The sequence below is a fragment of the Typopeltis vanoorti genome, chromosome 2, assembly GCF_054136105.1.
Source record: "Typopeltis vanoorti isolate ZY-2024b chromosome 2, IOZ_Tvanoo_1.0, whole genome shotgun sequence".
Lineage (NCBI taxonomy): Eukaryota > Metazoa > Arthropoda > Arachnida > Uropygi > Thelyphonidae > Typopeltis > Typopeltis vanoorti.
This window is the reverse complement of record NC_143550.1, coordinates 43,996,247-44,017,349: the sequence shown is the minus strand read 5'-3', so window position 1 is coordinate 44,017,349 and position 21,103 is coordinate 43,996,247. Positions and strand designations below refer to the sequence as shown.

At 33.6% G+C, this 21,103-nt stretch overlaps 1 protein-coding gene across 1 annotated transcript in view; it reads left to right on the top strand.

The window, feature by feature from the left end:
• Window positions 1–9,856: 9,856 nt before the first annotated feature.
• LOC150108973 (uncharacterized) overlaps window positions 9,857–21,103 on the top strand; it is a 93,390-nt gene continuing 82,143 nt past the window's right edge. Inside the window, exon 1 of the mRNA XM_090404674.1 lies at window positions 9,857–10,257. The gene's annotated coding sequence lies outside the window, so the exon portion shown is untranslated. The remainder of the gene's footprint in view (window positions 10,258–21,103) is intronic.

Below are 21,103 nucleotides of genomic sequence, written 5' to 3'. Positions count from 1 at the left end.
GTAAGGAGGGTTAATAGGGTAAGAGTTTGATGGACGAGTAATATCATTAAGCAGAGAAGAAAAAATGCTGTGTGGGATGTATAAAGAGAAAGAGGAACAGTAAACTCATGAACAGTACAAGGCTCGGGCAAGGAAGACAAAATCAGATTATGAGAAGAATCTATCGGAGCAGGCTAAAGGAAATCCCAAAGAGTTCTTTCGTTATGTGGCAAGTAAGAGGAAGAATGACTATGGAGGATTAACCTTAATGAGTGATGATGATCACGAGGAGACAGAAGCGGATAAAATAGTTGAGTTACTGAGCGAACCACTTTGCAAGGTATATTCATCCTAGTGAGGCTAATGCTTCAATATAGTGATAGACACAAATGTGGGAATAGAGGTGAATGAATTGGAGGTTCTTACGATATTGCAGAATCTCAATGTAAATACACCTGTTTTTGATTAGATGGGATAATCAAAAAGGGGATATATCCCATCTAATCCAGGCTGATATATAAACTAGGGTTAGATTCAAAGGAACAGGCAGTGCCTTTGACTAGGGCGTTTAATTTATGTCTCAGCTCTGGTAGATTTCCAAGGGACTGGAAAGAAGACAAAATAATTCCTTTGCATAAGGGAGGTTCTGAAACTACAGTAGAAAATTATAGATCAATCAGTATCTCAGGCGTGGGTGGTAAAAGTACAAGAAAAATTGGTAAAAAAGAGAATTCAAGAATGGATAGATAAAAATATGATCCTGTATGAGGATCAACATGGCTTTGTGAAGGGTCATGCCTTAGTAATTTACAAACTTCATATAATAGAGTAACAACCCGAGTTGGATAAAGGAAATGGCTACACAATGATTCTGCTAGATGTTTGAAAGGCATTTGACAGAATACCGCATGGAACTCTGTAACGCAAATTAGAACAAACGGTGGGTGCTGTACAGATATCAAAAAGTGGTATATGGAGGGAGTGAATCGAGGCGAAAGCAGGTGACCTGTAGTGGTGTGCCACAAGTTTCAGTGCTGGGAACATTGCTGTTTAATTTGTACATAAATGATATATAAAATAACCTGAAAGGAAATATTCAATTGTTTGATGGTGCGAAATTAGGTACAGTAATAGCTAATCAAGTCGATGTGGAAGACAATTTAAATATACTTTCAATGTGAACAAAAGTTAATGGATGTCAGTTTAATGTCGAGAAATGTAGAGTTATGCATTTTGGGATCAACAGATTACAAGCTGTGAATCACAACTGATGGCACTGTACTCCAGGAAATAGATGAAGCTATAGATTAAGTAGTGGTGACAGACAGAGAGTTCAAGTTTAGAGAACATATTGCTAAGGTTGCTAAATTAACCCATAAAATTACTTGTCTAGTGAAGAACACATTAACAAAGTAGAGTTAAGGAAATTGTAATTCCTCTTTATAAGTCTTGATACGCCGACATCTGGATTACTGTGTTCAAGTCTAATATCATATCGAATACGTTACTAAATCTAAATAAGCGTCGTCAAAATTATTGCCGGATATTAATTCAAATTCACAAATTCAAGTCCACTTTTTTTTGTAATTCCATACCTACATTTGCTAAGGATTAAGAAAAATTGACTTGAATTTGTGCAAGTTGAAATTTTCGGGGAGCACTTTGCAGAGAATTTGTTTAAAACAATAAAAAAGGAAACAAGACAGTGCAGTGTGTTGCGAGTTCACAGCGATAATAATGCTTACTGGTTGATTGCTGTACGTGTTAGAGTAGGATAAAGATTAATAGCAAGGGAGAACATTATAAAAGAAGGTTGAAAAACATTCCGGTGTGGCATAGGAATATCGGTAGAAAAGGCAGGAAACAAACTAAAAACATGTGAGAAAGGAAGTAAAATAAAGTTTTTAAAAAATGCATTAGCACGTCAATATTCACTCGGCTGAATAAGGTGCCAAATAGAAAACGGAAATAGTTATTAAATGCATTCAAAATCTATCGCACTAAAGTTCGTATAATTGTAACAAATTATAAAGCGTAACAATCAGAAATACAACCATCAATGCACGCGATATCACAGCATGTAAAATGCAGAATTTTTCTGCATTTTACATTATGACGTTCGCTTATGACTTCATCATAAGATAAATCGAAGCCGGAAAAAGTCTATATATTTTACATCACGTGCTATGTGTAATATTAATTTATTCTAATGTCGATAAATTACATGTATAAAAAGGGATTTATTATTTTTTCATCGCTTCTTAGATTAAAGGTTTTTTCCAAAGCATTCCATATTTTGTCAAATACATCGTAAAGTACATACTTAACATATTGGACAGATTTTGAAAGAAAAAAAAGAGTCGCTAGTGTTTGACATGTATTACCTGTCAGGGACAGCTGTTGGGAATACAGATATTCCCAACAGCTGCTACTCATAAGACTTTGCAGAACATCTTTCGATTTAACAGCTCAACATTTGGCAGGGCAAGCATAAACAAATATATTTAAGAGCTACTCAACCCGGAGTGCTTTCACCTTTACGAAGAGTCTCAAATCAAGAAAGTTGATAGTTTACAAGTATTGTGAGTAAAAGAAAAAAAACCCTTTTTCAATGATTAATGTTATTTACTTTAGCAGTGGAGTGGGATGAATTTAAACTTGATTTTATACTCGTAAACTACGTAATTATTTACTTAGTTCCTCAATTTGTGCCTCTTGCTTTTTTAATCAATTAGAATGAAAATATTTTTGACTCTAATGATAAAGGCTGCTTTTATAGATCATACTTGACATATCGTTAAAACTTACGTCACATCTTAATAACTAGACTTTTTAACTCTGGTTTCTTAAAGAAATACGCCAATCATTAGATACTGATTTTAATTTACAAACTAAAGTACTTGCTATCATTTTGAGAAAGTGTTTCTATGACTGATTCATATATGGCGTTATTAATCATCAAGTTATTTTAAAATACTTTGTCGAATTGCAATGATTTCTTTTAACTTACTGACGTATGAGAATTCCAACATATGTAAAAAAAAAACGTCCCACAAAGATTATATGTGAATAAATAAATACTAAATTCTCATTACAGTTTAAAATTAAAAATATTTCTAGTCGTTCATGGCAAAAGAACTGGAATTGATATCCTGAATGTATTCGCTGTGTCTGTTGGAGATTTGCATTAATTCACGTTGGAAAGAATTATATTCAGTTTCAGTGTATCGCATCACGTGACTCGTATGAACTCCATTGTTTAAAAAAAAGTACAGAATGACATGCCTGAATTTTCTCTATGGAGCAGATACCTAACACAGTGCTGTAGCTATTTATACGTCGAGTTCCGAGAATAATGGCAGGCAAAAGGACATGGGGAGGAAACGAGCAATGAAAATATGAATGATTTATTAGAATAGTGAACGACATCATTTGAGAAAAGAAAGCAGGAAACATAACATTCATAGAGTACATTTTTTTCGTGCAAGCATCGAACGCTTTCTGAAACAGCCTTCCAAGTATAAGGTTAATGAGTCTTTGGTTGCGCGAGCATTAAGAACAGGCCAGTAATACGCTAACTTAAATGTGAAACTTAGAAAATCGTCAGCATCAAACAGTATTAAGATTTTTTTTGTCAGAATGCATTTTAACTACATTTATAAACGATAACACTTGCTCATCAGGAGACAGACTTCGTTGCTAGAATGTCACATAAGTACTCAATGTGCATATTGAAATATTATAAAATATTCGTTGCAAGTAATAACTCATGCTTCTTTCACACCGTCTTTCAATGGTCAGGTATCTTGTTGTTTTCCATGAAATGTGATGACGTCACAAATCCATGGAAAATGTGCACAAGGATGATGGACGCATGCCTTTTGAGATGATGATGAGATAGTTGTCCTTATGTAATTGACAGGTATATAGCTTCATGGTCTCACATCTTTGATGTTAATCTAAAGAACAACAGATTACATAATACGTTAAAATATAAAGAAATGCTACTCAAGCTGCAAGAGGCTCTTGTTAAGGCAGCATCATTTGCTTGCGTTTTAATTAGAGGATAAGTTAATCATATTTTTTTTGTGAACATATTTATCGGTAGATATTGTCCAATAGAGCCTGGTAAGCTCAGTTGGTTTCGTCGAAGGCCTTTGGTTGGAAAGACCTAGGTTCGAAACCATTCTAGGACGCAAGAAACTTTATTAGAGATTGTCAGTCAGAGGTGAGTTAGCCGGTCTCATAAAGAAATGGAGAGTTTCTTCCGAACTATATTTTTTTTCTTTTAATCCCATATCTACATTCGTCAAGGATTAAGAAAAAATGAATTTATGAAAGTTTGTAATTTTAGAGGAGCATGTTGCAGAGAATTTGTTTCTTGGTTTTTTCGCTCCTCAAAACAGGCAAATCCCACATATCTACAGACAGGATATTAGTGGATAACGAAGGCAACGAGAAATGACCTTGTTCTATAATAATTCCTTAGTGAAGTAATTTTGCTACCCCACTAGCTACTATGTTGAGGAGAAAACGCCCACACTGACCGAGATAAACAGCATTTAAATTATACGTATCATTAAAAGACGTGTATAGGATTAATTTAAGAAACGTTTAGACTGGTTTAACGGAAGAATTCAATAAGTTAAACTTTTTGTATCAGTAATATAGAATTGATAACTCTGACAAGTGCTAAAAAAGTTAATTTTTTTCATTATTTCTATCTACGGTAGCTTTATAAAAAAATATGAAATAAAAATGATGGTAGACTGCTCTTGAGACGTTCCCCATTCATTACCACACGGTGGGATAAAGGGGATATATCGCACAACATTCGGTCAGATCGGAATTCAGTGATACAATTCTCTTGAGTCCGTGGATTTTTCTTTCTTTTGCTTCTAAGATGACTAGAAGATAAAGAGGCGATCGTGTTGTCCTACTTTCAGGAGTCATCAGCGATCCATCAAGCCCTAATCGAAGCAAAACTTTTCTTTTGGTCAAGCGAAAACTTGTCTATCTTGTGGGCCACCTAAGGACCATTACTCAGCTGCTGTCGATTTTTAGCACTCACCCTGTTCATTTTAATTAAGGATTGTTTATTTTAACTATACTATTCTGTTATTTAATTTAACAAAGCTACGAAAAGCTGAAAGAGATTTTTCCGATTTGTATTCGTTTCAAGAGGACTAATTTAGCAAAATTAGGCAGTCAGCAAACGATTAAATAATATCAGATTAAACTACCATTAGGATGTTATGAAATTATTAGAGGATGACATATTTCTATTATTAAATTGGTAGAATTTAAAATATACAAAAAATAATAATAAATATACCAAATTAAAAAAAAAACATCAAAAAGTAACCCAATTGACGGATCTTGAAAAAACAATGAATATATTATCTATTTAGATTTCTATTGAGTAAGTGGTAGGTTTGTTTTAATTTTCCAGAACTTTTTCTAGTACATTTCACACAATTACCGGATTTTAAATATAAAGAACATGATAGTATTGAAAAATAGTATCATAATCTACGTATTTTATATAATTCAAGATAGAGCTCGTTATTCTATAAATATATAATAAAATATAACAGAATAATGTTAATATTTACCATTCCTGTGTTTTTCGTTTTATGATAATTTTGGAAAGTCTAGAATTCTGTATCATGTCAAGTGCAGTGAATGAAGAAAGTATTAGGGTGAATCGAGAATCTTTATTTAGAGAGAGAGAGAGAGAAAGAAAGAAAGGAGAAAGAAAAAATTCCGGCATCAGATAAGGATGGCGAATTCACATTGGAGGATGACACCATCTAAATACGTTCAAATGGTGTCATGTCATAGGATTTGAATTCGCAGCTATGGGTTGGAGAAGAGAGAAACTGTTTCTCTCCAGATACTCTCTTCTATCAATCTATGAATCTTCACCTTCGCCGGAAGTACTTATTATTATAAAAGCCGCTATTATTTTAAGAGATAGTTCGATTAAATATTTTTTACTAAACTACTAAATAGATTTGCTGATGGTATTATTTCCTAAGATAAAATGAAAAAATTTAAGCTTGAATAAAAAAAAAACTATAACCCGTATGTCATGAGCAATAATATTCTATCTCTCCACTGTTAAGGCTGCTTTAACAGATGAGTGAAAGAAGACAATTCTTCTTTCATGTTTTAGCGATCACATCTGCAGCCGTTACAAGCTAAGTCATACTGAGCAGGAGCAGATGTTGAACTACCTCAGAGTACGCATTCTACAATAATGTGATGTTATTATTATGAATGGTTATAATATTTGTTTCAATTTTTGCTAACTGCTTGCACACAGCATCCAATGGCAATCCATTCCAATCACGCAATCATCCTATGAGATGGAAATCTATCCCTCATCCCTTCTTAGCGGCATTCATTCTCAGCTTCCTAGGGTGCCTTCCTGTCCTTTCCCCACCCTCCATAAAACGAAACTTTCCACCAACTGAAATCTTGTATGATCGTTTCAGAAGTTTGTAAGTCTCAATTATATCACCCTCTTGCTAGTATCTGCAGTCTACAAATTCTCAATCTGTCTTCAGAATCAGTATTCCACAATCCAGATATCAATTTTATCACTCTCCCTTGCACTATCTCTCTCTCTCTCTCTCTCTCTCCAAGGCCTTGTAAAGAGGCAAAATGACATCCTTATCTTTACATGTCAAAGTTCATTTTGCAATCTTTGCAACATAGTCCATGACCCCTGAATTTCAACTTGCTATCTATTAACACCCCAAATTCCCTAGCCTAATCATTTTTCTATAATAATCCTACCAATATAATACGTCGGTTCTGAAACAATTTCATTTGACTTATTATAGAAATACGAAACTGGTTCCATTTTTCTACAGCAGTCACCAACTCTTCTGCACTGAATCCAGCTATGATAGATTCTTTCGTACATTCTATTCTCTAAGGACAATCATTAACTTGACTATCAAATTTAGATATTACAGCTACCGTGTTTTGCGAATATCCCGCATACTATTTTTAGACATGAAAAATTAGAAAAGCAAATAATTTTCACTTTTTTGGTGCTCATACATCATTCTTCCCAATTTCCTTCGTGGTGTCCACAGTCCAGCATCACTAACGAAAAACGAAAGATAATTAAAGAAACAAAAGAGACTGAAAATCGATCTTGAAGTATTAAGTAAACTGACTTCTATGTGATGTGATGCATCAAACTTTTGTGTTGTAGCAGAAGCAACTTTGTATAGTAATTTCAATTTGTTTGCATCATCTTTGCAACATTTTCCCAATCTTAATACAAAATTCAACAAAAACCGCGAAATGACCAAGCGCAAATTTGCATTAGTACCAAGTGATACTAATGCAAATTTGACAGGACAATAGATTCTGAACGGTTTCACGTGACTTTTCACATGATTCATAGTCTTCGTATTATTCCTTCCCTCCTATTTTAACTTGCGGTGTCAAGGATTTTTCTACATTTAACCGCTACCGTATAGAGGATAAGGTGGTTAGCCCTATGCCTCCCGGTGTGCCCTATGTCTGTAGATGCGTGTGTTCCCGGGCCGGTTTGCCTGTTCTGGGGGACGAATAACCCGAGTTTCTGGGTGGAAAAAACTTTACCTTCGTTTGAGACCGGCTAACTCATCTCTAGTTGAAAAAGAGCAGATAAAGATTCCTCAAGTTCTGAACAAGAATCGAACCCAGGTCTTTCCGACCAAAGGGCTTCGTCTATTACGACTGAGCTACGGAGTCTGCATGATTCATTTCATCCAATAAATTACAGACCTATAGAAAAACATGAACAAAAAAAAATATTTTAAAATAATATTCATATTATTTTAAAATATATATCTTCTATTTATGCTTCACTTTTATATGTTCAAAGAATTATTTCCTTGATATTAAGAATATTCTGAAGTTAGAAAAGGTTATCGATGTCTGAATTAGTTTGCATGATAATTACACACATATACGTACTTATAACTAATTTTAATAATTTAATATAAATTTAGATATAAATAAAACCATGATTTTCATAGTAATTCTAATCAATATTTAATATAATTATAGTAAAAAATCGTGGTTTATATTTTTATTTAAGAATGTTACGATTTCATTAACAGTTTTTTTGTTTCGCCTGGAACAGAAATGGGATATGGCAGAATAATAATAAAAAGATATGCAAATCGACATGCCTCTACGTTTACGACTACACTGGGAATAATGTAACGATGCACTGCGATTTAGTGAAATTGCTCTGTTGTGTGACGTCATTTTCCAACCGTTCACGCAAAACACTGGTGTAATGCAGGGAAACAAAGCTACTGCATAAGCCCTATAACGCTCAGCTACTAATAAAAATAAGTCATCCTAGTTTTTCCAATTATTTAAAAACTCCAAAGTTAATTTCATGTGTTACCTATTACATAAAACGTTACTGAATTATAAATTAAATTATTATTTTAGTATAAATCATGCTTACATTTTCCTCGTTATTGGCAAAGAAATCATTCAGCAGTCATTTTTAAATTTTTCATTTGGATTACTTTCTTCTGCCGTAATCCTGTTTTTATTCATTTTTCCTTTTATTCTTATGTGCAACATCGCTTCTCTTGTGTCTGATATTTCTTCGGTGGAGGTTGACTTGTTCAACAGGCAAGAGTATCTGTTTTATATTACCGTTCTTCTTCTAATCTATGGATTCGAGCCAAAACTGCAGTCTCGGGTGAGTTGTAATTCACTGAAGTTTTATTCGGCGAAAAAAAGAAACACGTCGCAACTATTTACTGCTCCATTTAGTGAGTGAGCCTCAGAATGAATAATGCATTCAAACAAAACCAAACACAATGATACAATTTCATGATTACCAGAGATGAATTTGTGCTATGTCAGAGGGTTTGTCTTTGGCTGCAGTTTGATCAGAATGTAGTTAATTTGCGAACATATTTTGATAAAAAATAAGTTTAAAACTCCACGTAGGAGACTTCTATGTTTTTCATCGTGGAAATACAGTTGCCATAAGATTAAAATTTGTTTATTTACTTAAACTAGTGAAATTTGTTTACGAATTTTGGGATCAAGAATGATATATGTAACATGTCATTATCTATATGTTCCTTTTCGCGAACATGTAGAAAGAAGTAGAAATTCATCTACTTCTTTCTTTGATAACTAAAAAATCAGAACATTTGAATATTCTTTTCATTAAACAGCGACTTCGTTTTGAAGTCTATTTCGTTAATTATAAGTTATTTTTCATTAACGTGTTTGTAAGATAAATTAATGAGATCGCTTATGGCATAAACTGAACAACATTAAATATGAACCATTGAAATAATAACTATTCCTTCTTTTCCGACATTTCGTTTGTTTTCTGCTTCGACAGAATTACATTTATTTGGGCAATAAATTGCAGTAAGTTCCTATGGGAAAACATGTTTCGATTTTGCAATGAATACATAACGATGTCTGCCGACTGACAAGTTCTATATTCAGAAAAATTGGAAAAAAAGACATGTTCTGGAGGTGCGTGAGCGTGAAAAGAAATATTTCTTATGTCCTGTGCCCGTGATCCAACAGCCTTCAACTGCGAATATTTAGCCACGCCTATACTGAAACAACAGAAGGCCGCAAATGGCTCGGATTGCCAACGTGAGTCGCTCAGACTCACGGGTAATCACTAGCCAACCATCTTTACACGTACCGTGGTGATCGGATGTGCCGGGCATAAGACTGCCGAGTTGTGCCAACCTGCTCATGGGAGGCTCGCGTGCCCATTCTAAGCGAGCGAAGTTAATGTACTGCACGGATAACTGATATTTAATCTTTTGACTTTTACCTTGTATTGCGAGGAGAGAGAGAGAGAGAGAGAGAGAGATAGAACGACTCTTCCATCGTGCGTGTGTGAGATATTTACTACCCAAGTCCTTACTAAATTTCATGCCTGTTTGCATATCCTGCAGGGGCAAAATAACGGAGAGAAAGATATGAGAAAACAGAAGATGCTGCCTGCGCGGTATCCCATTTGTCTTCGATCGCAGATCAGATCCTATTACATCTAACACGTGTCCGCATCATGTGTATCAGAGATGCTTCAGGAATAGAGATGAAGACACACAAACCCAAGGGATGTTACAGTAGGACTTTCACGTTACACGCGAAAAACTTGAACAAACTTTAGCTCCTGTTACAAGAGGAACAGTCAGAACCAGAGAAGAAAGATCGACCCCTGTTATTTGCTCCCGTCTCTATCAACACTGTACTAGCACAAAGGTTAGTTTTTCTGTTTATTAATTCTAGTCTTTCTCACTAGATGGAAAGAAAGAAAATTTGTAAGTGAGCGTATCTCGGCACTATATATTTTAAAACTTACCTCTAACAGTGTAAATCAGATTTATAATCCTAATATGTAGTGATCTTTATACATTGTTTAATTACTTCAGATTTTAATTTAAACTGTATAAAGGAAAACTAATTCTCGTTACTTGTGAAGTCAAAAGTAGATAAGGGTTTGCTTGGACTCGAAAAGACTTTCAAAATGATCACTTCACACAGGTTTAGTTAGTGATTTTTATCCAAGTAATGATCTATATAATCAAACAGGTTATTTGCAGTTACGCAAAGTATGATGTTTTTATATGTAAAAAAATGTTTACATGTATCGTATTTAATATGTAAATATATAATTTAAGTGCATGTTTCGTGCACAAATTAATGTTAAGACTACTCATATTGAACCAGAGACAAAAATAAGTAGCAAGTTTATTTACGATTGAATTAATATTAATAAAAAAGTGATGTTTGCATTTTTTTAATGTATAAAATAATAAGATGTGATTACAAATGGTATGATTCTCCGTCTAACAGTAAGAAAATTCTAATCTTCCATAAAAGTTTAAATATATATATATATATATATAGGAGATTGCTTTAAACGTCTGGTGATTATGCATACAAAGTACTACTAAATAGATTTAAGTATTTACAAGTAAAAAAATAATAAATAATAATTTTATTTCAAGATTTCGCTTAACAGTAAGTAAGGCATTGTCAAGACGAAAAAAAAGTGAAATAATCCTTTTTTTTTGCACATTGTAAAATAACATTTCAGTAAGATGTTAAACATAATACTATGACCGATATTTCAATAAAATTATACATTTTAGTCACTTGTAGAATATTTGGATTTCGAACTATTTCCAAATTAAAACATTTCCTTTGTTGCTGCCTTTCTTGGTTTTTATTTACAGAAATTGTTCCATCAACGTCGAAGTTATTTACAGTGACAATGTATATCGATGAAACAGTCTGTATAAGTGTTGTTTGATGATAATTACACTAACGGTGCGCTTATAAACCTATGTACGTTCACGGATAACCCTACTCTAGACTAAAAACCGATCTTTGTCGAATGACTTCACGTTTCACCATCACCTTACTTAACCAATAAGTAAGGTGGTGGGCTAATAATGACAAAGATCATTTACTACCCAAGGGTGTTGGTTGGAGAGTTCTCGACCAACCAGATTGCCTTACGTTTATTTTATGAAATCTTATTTTTATTTAAATATTTTCTTTATACTGAACTCAATTCGTTGCGTGGTTCTGTGTCAAAATTTTTTACCTAGTTTGTTTCATTTATAACGATAATTTTAACGAAACAATTTTAATAGAAAAAAAATAGAAATATACACTGATCAAAAACGTTCAGTAAAAGTATTCAAAAATGTACCAAATTATTAACTTCAAACCAATATCGTCTCAGTGATCATAAAAATAGATTAGTTACTCGCTATTCCTAATCGTTTTACTTTAAGCCATTACTTAGACGTTTTCTGATATTGTTAATGCAGATTCATGAGGTTACTTATATTTCCAGTGGTGGTTGTGCGTGTTTAGTTATTCCGATTCGAAATACCATCGTTACCATGAAGCTAAAGTCGATCTTTGATAGCTAAATAAGCTGAAAATAACTATTTTCTTAATATCATAAGGTAATTACGTTATCATTAACACACACACACACACACGCACACACAGTATAACTAGGGGAGAGAGAGAGAGAGCAAAAAAAAGACTTCTATTAAACGTGTGGGCTCACTCATGTCGCTAGTAAAAACAAGAAATACTATCATATATTATAGTAGAATTTATATTCATGTCTATAATAATTTTATATCTCTTAATAGGTTTCGAATATATGGATGATTTTATATTTTTAAGTTAAATTTCATTTTTAATGATACTCCTAAAAATAAATAAATATACAGAATAACCAGAGCAATAGTTTCCTATTATACAGAACATCCTAACAAACACGATTTATATCTGCATTTTTAGATTTCAATCAGATAAATTAATGGGGATGATCGTTAATCACTCCCCTCAGGAAGAATCAGTGTTGTTACACTTCATTATTAGTAAGACACAATTAGTAATATGCGTTTCTAAGATTCAAAATCTTATAATAGCATATTTTCTCACTTAAAAATGCATTCCATGTCTGGTTTTTATTTGATATACAATTAACGCTTCGTCAGCATTGAACAGCATTCGTCAGCAGTTGTTAAAAACAAAAATAAAGAAATCCACCCTAAATTTTTCTCAGTCGGTTCAGGCAATTTTCGTAGGGATTCCTTTATTCTTGTAAAATATCAGCTTGTTTTGTTTCTACTGCCAAAACAAGTAAGGCTATTAGGCTAATGTATCGCGCGTCTGATAGAATAGATGGAGATAATGCATGATGATATCGCTGAAAATATAAATTTGATATCTCTTAATTTTAAAAAAATGTATTAAAATGAATATCCTCTTAAAAATTCCCTGACGGTGTGATCATTCGGCTGTAAACACCTCTATGATAAGCAATTGATTTTACTTAATCCATTTTAGTTAGCGTTAAACTAAACCATGTATCTTATGTAAAATGTTTTTTTTTGTGTGTGTTCATGCCCTAACGTTTCACAAGGCTAAACGATGTATATCCTTATCAGTCTGAAAATTATGTTTTTGTTTTGTTTTTATAAATTTCTTTTGTTAAAAGTTATATCTTGTAATTTATCTCAACCCCAGAACAAGCCATCTCCCAATACCTCAATTGAGTTTGATGTAAAGTGGGCTTTGCCTCCATACATTACACGATCTTTGTCATCCTTGTTACATAGTTTTGCCTTCAAAACATTATCTTACTAAATACCATCAGTTGTTAATTTTTTAAATACACAATCAGAAATCACAGCATATTTATACAGTGAAGTTCCAAGAAAAAGTGCATTAAAACAGTTTCTGTATTCAGTATCACATACTTTTTATGAACAGTTCAAATTTAAAAATTGAAGATATCCCAAATACTCTTTGCCACTAAAGGGCAATTTACCAGTAACAAATGTTTGTTTATACTCTCTTTTCCCGATTCTCTTGAATCGACAAAGAATTCTTTTATTCCAAGAACCACTCTGACTATATCGTTTCTCTTCTCTGCCTCACACACACGATCTAACATTACAGCCTTTTGTGATGTGACTGACTAATGTTAGATTGAGAAAGGAGTAGTTAAATTCAGTAAACGGAGTTGACCTAACTGTTACGGCTTTTATTTCTTTCCGGTGTATACATAAAAAGGTTGTTTTTAACACTTCGTTTAATGAAACAATTAGAGAAAGATAACGAATTAGACAACGATGAAAAAAGTCGCCATATAAGTGAGATTTATCACGGTTTAAACAATGGATAGAACTTAATTCAATCCTTTAATATCATCTGTGATAAATAAAAAATATTGTAAGTTAATTTAATCACGTGTTTACGCTAAATTTAAAACTATTATCTAAACTTTATTTGCAAAACGTATTAACAGCATAATCATCTTCCTAACGCATTCGCTTATTACTCTCTACCGTAAAAACAATGTCTAATAATTAAGCTAATACCTGAAATTCCATTTATGGCATCAAATCACAAAAGCAAAGCTGCGAGACAAAGCTTTAATACATCTGCTTAACGAAATGTTTTTGTGTAAACTGTCAGAGAGATAATTTACAATAGCCATGTCGATGGACAGTGGGATTACATCAGAGTTAATCAGATGGAGTATACGACCACTTTAAACTCCGCCAAGATTTCTCTACAAAGAGCGCTAAATTGTGTTATTAAGGTGATGTTGCATCGGAACGCATAGTAAGGATGGAACTAGAGTTCATCCTCTTTCATTATGTTTACAGAAGATCATAGAGATTATATTGCACATTAAAACGTTCTGAAAAAAGATTAGCACTTCTTTTTGTTTATTGAAGACATCCCAAATATACTTAGAAGACAGTTCCAGGGAAGCATACGTATTTATGGAGCTTGTGAACAATATTCTGTAGCGGTCAATTGCACAAAACTTGGTCAGGGAGAAGCAATTATATCCGAACATAAAAAGGAAATAATTCGAATGTATGGAGAAGTTCTTAACCAATGATAATTAAAAAAGGATATTAATAGAAACATGCACTAAGTCGTTCAGATAAAGGTGTGAAAATGTTTGCGTATTGTTCTACTGAGCGTTAACGATCCAAAAACATTCTATCAGTTCGTGGCTTTAACTGAACGAGCACTAAGATGAGTAAATATTCACGAGACTTGAAATGATTACAGGTGAAGAGGTTGCTAAAATGTAAAATGGTTGCGAATAAATTTCCATTTTATCTTGAAATTCTGGCCAGACGCCAAAAGGTAGATGCTTGTTTATGTATCAGCTACCCTACATTATTTTATGTACATTAAAATACTCTCGCACGCTATATTCACTTTGAAGCGACATCCTGAGGCTATGTAGAGGAGCATCCTGAAATAGCATTTTCTTGGACTTCTGATTCCCTAACCCCTTCCTTCTAGTAACAGACTTTCACTTTTTCTTTTCCTCCATGTCAGGTTATAGTTTTTATAAAATTTCCCTCTAAAATTTCCAAATAAATGTATTTTAGTTTTGTAACTTCAACGATAATAATAATATATGATTGAAATTAAGGTTTTAAGAGCTGTTTATCGCATTTTTAAAAGCTTCAAGTTTCCATATTTCTTAATGAGGTCACTCACTTTCTATGAATCCTCTCACAAGAATCACAAAAGTGGGTTGCATCATTAAGGATGGTGCTTGAAAGATACACATACCGGCTACTGAATTAGAAACATTTCATACCGTATTGGACCTCCATTAGCCCGAATTATAGCACACTCGTATGCTGTTTGGCATAGATTATACAAGGTGTTGGATTGCATATACGTCTACAATATATCAGGCGTTCACCAGACAGTCCTTTAACTGGCTCAGATTTGACGGAAGAGGACTTTGCTCCCGTGTCTGTTTTACTAACATGTCCCATGCATTCTCAATGGAGTTCAGATCCCGGATTTGTGGTGGAAGTCGCCAAACCACTGCTGAACAATTCTTGTGCTATGGATAGTAGCATAATCGTCCATGAAATACAACCATTACCAGGATTAAAAAAATCAACATTTCAGCATGGATGGACTTGATCGGGAACAATGTTCAGATATTCCTTGGAGGACACCCGTTCCGTACCAACAGAATGTGCCCCACACCATGACACCACGAGTTGTGTTTACAAGGCAAGCTGGGTTCATTGCTTCATGGAGCCCAAGCTAAACGCTCTGCTTACCGTCGGTATACAAAATAAAGTATACAGCGACTCGTCGGACCACATGACTTTTCCAGTGTCCAGTCACGGTGTTCCTGACACTACTGTAGATGAACTTTCCGGTTCTTCGCAGAAATCAGTGGTTTCCTTATAGGCACACGACTATCAATACCGATCCTGTTCAATTCCCTGGGTAGAGCTCGGTGACCTATGGATCGGGAACGATATTTATTAAACGTTTTCGTCAATTGCAGCACAGAGGTAGTTCTGTTTGTCCGCACAAGCCTCCTTAGACGACTATGATCGCGTTCCTGACAGACTATAGTAGGACCACAGTTACGCCTCTTAGACAAGCAATGTGGATTATTTTTCCACTGAATAAACACCGGTTAGAAATTCCACCTATTGAGAAAGCAGTCAGCATTTGCTGTTTTCAAAATAGTGGTTCCAGCCAGATGGACGCCCTGAATAAGCCCTTTATCGAACTCCGAAAGATCTTTTGTTTTTTTTCCATTGAGATCAACATTATTTGACAATTACTAACCAGCAACATTCTTAAATAATTGCCTAGAACACGTGATAACGCACGTGACCAAGTACTTTTTCAAGTGACGTTTACGAATATCTGTATAAACGTTTCTATCGCGTTGAAGCCTTTACTCTATAATAGAATAGTATCTACTAACCTGATGTCTATTCTAGATTACTTTTTACAGTCAATTCAATTCCAGCCATACTCCGATTGGTAATCTACAATTGTCGTTCCTAACACGGAATGAAAGAATTCTATTTTGAAAATAAATTTAACTAATTCAGAAATATTTATTAAAAACTCCCAATCAAATTTTAATTAACAGTAGAAGTCATTGTTAGTAAATCATTTTAAGCGTATTGGAAATCGATCATTCAGTTGGCCTCGGCCTTCTCACTGTTGGGATTTAACAATGCGCTCACGCAAGTTCATTTGTGAAATCTTTGTATTCACCGAGCTTAACCATTATTACTGAAACCTAATTACGTGACATACCTCATAAATAGAGGTCCTGTTAGGTCACTTGGCAAGGACACTTAGCGTATTGCAAACTCTCAACGTAAATTAATTGGAAGCACTGCGGATTGCAATGGTTCGAGAATATGCGAGCATGTATGTTTATGACATTCTTTGCAGTATATTAATACCTTATGTTAATAAGGTATAGTATTACCTAAAACAAATTAATAGCTATTTTTATAGCACAAAGATATCAGTCTGGTTTGAAATGCTTCATTAGTTGGAGGAAGATAAAAAGAATTGAAAATACAATACTTTTGTCACAATGCGCACAAAAAATATATTCCGAATGCAGATTCCTTATCGATAGCGTTTTCGTTTCTAGAGTTGGCTTAATCTGGCAGAGATCAAGTTGATTGCAACTAGTAATATTTATAAGCATGTTACTAAATTGAAAAATTAATTGCCCTTATTTGCATTCATAATCAACGTCTACAGCTTAAAAAAAATAAAGTGTGTCGGTGTATAATAAAAGGTTACACTTGTTTTCAGGTCAAAATAATAATCTTATTAACTGAAGGAAATCATGATACGTACTCCACGAGTTAAGGGGACATAAAAATATTTTTATTCTTAAATAATTTTCACAAACTATCATAATTATTTAGTGATATTTATTACCCAAATTTCAAATTTTAAGAATTTATTTTATTCGTGTGGGGTTCCTCCCGTTCCTCGAGCACCCCTTAGGACTGGTTGAGCTCTCCTAATGAGGGATTAAGTACGTATTTTTTCGGCATAAAATGGGATCTTAATTTCTCATTTTTTCGGAACAAAACATTTTTCAAATTGTAAAAATAAATAAATTAAATAAATAAAAATAAAATAAAAATGAATATTAAATAAAATAAATAAAAAGAATCCGATATGTCGGGACTTTCCTCTGGTAAAAGTGTCATATTTTCGTACTAGTGAGTGTGTTTCACATTTTGATTCCTTGTAAACAAACTAAACCTCCATATCCATGTTCCAATATTTCTTTCTTTAAAATGGACTTAAGTAAATCATTTAATGTAAGCAATTATATGTTTAAATACTAATTAAAATTAACTTTATAAATTTTGATATTGGACAATTTAGTTTTCCACTATCTAAAGAATTGAACAATAAACGCTGTCATAAGCCAAAATACGATTTTTCGTTTTTGTGATCTACAAAGAAACCTATATCTTTTTGAAAAACTGTATAACGGTTCTAGTAGGAAGCATCGAAGTTCTAATATTGGTATGTGACCAAGAGGAAAAGTTGGTCTCTCTTGGTTTAGTTTCTTATTATCCCGAAATAAATTTGACTCAGAAGTTTGGAGCGAATAAACAAAAATGAAGTATGATTATTTACAGAAGAATATGCTTAAAAGAATTAAAATGTAAAAAAAATGCTTAGCGTGAACTTTTAAATTTATACCAACAAAAGATAAGTTGATATTCAAATGATCTCAATGAGTTGAAATTAAATTTTCATTCCACTATCTGATCTGATTCTGTGACTTCCTCTCTTTGAGAGGGTTGCAGCTGATTACTAGGGAAATAATGACGCAAGGTGGTCTCCCGTTGCCCTCCTTGTCGTGTTTCTATGACTGTAGCCTGTGTGTTCACGGGACCGGTTTGCCTGCTTGCGGGATGAATAACCCCAGATAAACTGGCGGAAAAAAACCTGCTGTCCACGCTGAAGACTGGTTAACTTGGCTATGACTGACGAAGATCCTTAAGCTCCTCCCTTCGAACGGGAATCGAACCTAGGACACTTCTTCCACAGCCATATGGTTGCGAAGCGAATAGCCACTAGGCTATCCGCGCGGACTATTCCACTATAAACTCCGCAAAATAAACAAAACGCATACGATTTCCGAAGAAATCAAGGGTGAAGTTAGTCGAATATATACAAGCTTTCTTTTCGAATAATTTCGATATTCCAGCTATCACAGATTGAAGGGGGGGGGGGTGCGTTGCGTACTTCTGAAATTCGGCTGAAGCAACCAAGGCAATGAATCCGGCATATAATGTCTACTAATTGTTTTGCGGATGAAAAATCCCTGCCACTACCTGAAAAAAGGCTAGCTGATTCATCTTTATTCGAAAAATGTCTTTATAAAAGATTTTTTTCGCCTTCTGGGCGGGATTTGACTGAGCTGTAAATGTTCCTAAAGGAAGAATTTTACTATCGTGTACGATAAGTTTGGAAATTTAATATGCTTATCTGAATCCACTACGCTATTTCTTTTTATAACAAACGATTGTGCTGAAGATAAGGGATGTATAAAGGACCATACATTCACATGCAATATAACCATAGGTTTCTCGCTTCCTCAGGCTAAATTTAAGTTCCTATTAAGTAAACTAAACTTATTTAGCTGATTCCGAAACTTAATGATCTGTGGTCAACATAACTTCAAAATCCAGAGAGAAATAATTAAAACCTTTTACAGCTCAGTGTGGTGAGTGGTTCACAACGACTTCCAACCTCTTCATCATTCAAATCCAGCTTACGCCCCAAACATGCAAATTGCATTTTAAACCTACTCAAAACACCACTATTTACTCTGTAGTGTTATATCGCTGACTGCCATCTAGAAGTTAAAATTGTTGCTTAGATGTTAAATACATCTATGGCCCGATTCAGCATTTTACTGGCAGGATACTTAAGATAGCCATCTGAATAAATACCTCATTCTTTCTATGATGAGTTACTAACGTGTATTACTCCTTATTCTAGAAATTAAATGTAGTTAGAGTCTGTTATTAAGATGCTAAACAATATAGTTGAGGCATAAGACAACAGAAGCCTTTTGGGGCTAAATATCCTAGAAAAATTCGGAGATGAAGTTTATGAAAATTGTGAAAAGATCTACATTTACTGTCTCTGTGCAGTGCCTTCATTATTGTTGGTTTAATATAAAAACTTGGGGATGAAATGCAAACAGCAACTGCATTTTCGTTCATAATATCAAGGCTAAAAGAAATAGCATGCTTATATTCATCTTAATGATTCTTTAAGAAGAATCAAAAACTATTAAAATCTCAAATGTTACATTTTTGCAAGAAAACTATTGCCATGTTTCTTCAAAAGTTTTCGTTCTTTTTAAACTTTCCTCTCTACAGAAGTTTTTTCTATTACCAAAGTTACTTTTCACATTGATGATACATGGATCCAATTTTAGTTCTTTCTTTCATTTGCCAAAGCTTGATAGCTACACGAAGAGCAACTACAGATAAACTAATCAATAAAATAGCAGTTAGAAACTAAACAAAAACTTAGATGTCTTCTACAACACTTCCACACACAAAAACAAAAGTTCTTTTTCTTAGAGTCGCATAAAGAATGATGTACGTTAGAAATCTTTCGATGATCAATTTTTAATTATCTTCCATGTTCGAAATAAATCTTCACCTTTCTGTTCCTGAGCGGATTTTTCATTGCAAGAACTTCATTTAATCTTTCAAGACGAATTATTTTTAGAAGAATAAATTCGATAGCGCTAATCTGTTTTCACGATGTTTCTATTGGTTTGCGAAAGTTGTTTGCATGATTTTATACAAAAATACGTAAATCTTTAATAGGAAATTCTCTTCTGCGCCACCTATAGACTAAAAACCAATAGTAAACTAAGACGTAAAAAAATGCATTATTGATCACACATGCATTAACAGAATTATAATAAAGTCATGCTTATGTTCGTATTAAGAAAAGGGATTGACGTAACGAAAATACCTTAGAGACTAATGTTTGAAAGTTAATCTTTTTTCTAAAAGACTCGCAATCCATTAAGATAATTTTTTGTTTATGATTTTTATTCAATAAATGAAAAACAATTGTTATTTTGTAGCGTTTTGTAGTTATTTATTGAACTAAGCATGCTTTTAATTCCGGAGAGATAATATGTTCTAATTAACAAAAAAGATAAAATGTATGTAATGAAATATCAGAGTCTTATAAACTTAAAAAAATATTCCGTTCGAATTTCTATCCTTCGAATTCATTTTAAATGCCTTCTTAGTTGAATATTCACAATATACACATATATTAACAACTATATCATATTAATATCTACTCTATAATATAAAACGACAAGCCTTTATTTAAGGTTTTGTTTCACGTTTTTTGTTAAGTTACTTGAAACGTTTTGAAACTCAGTCTTCAAAATTGGAGTCATCAGAATTCAAGGAGAACCAGCCCACCAGTCCGGAACTCGGGGGGGAGACTCCTCTTTCGAGTATTCAAAATTCGAGTCTTCAGAATTCAAGGAGAACCGGCCCACCAGTCCGGAACTCTGGGGGTGGGGGCGCCGTAGGCGTCATGGGGGCGGAGCCCGCCTAGTATATATATAACTATATTAACAACTATATATTAACAGTTGGAATACCAAAATTGGAATAAATTATTAAATCTGAATTTATAAAATTTAGCCAGCATAACCTCAATTCAGAGA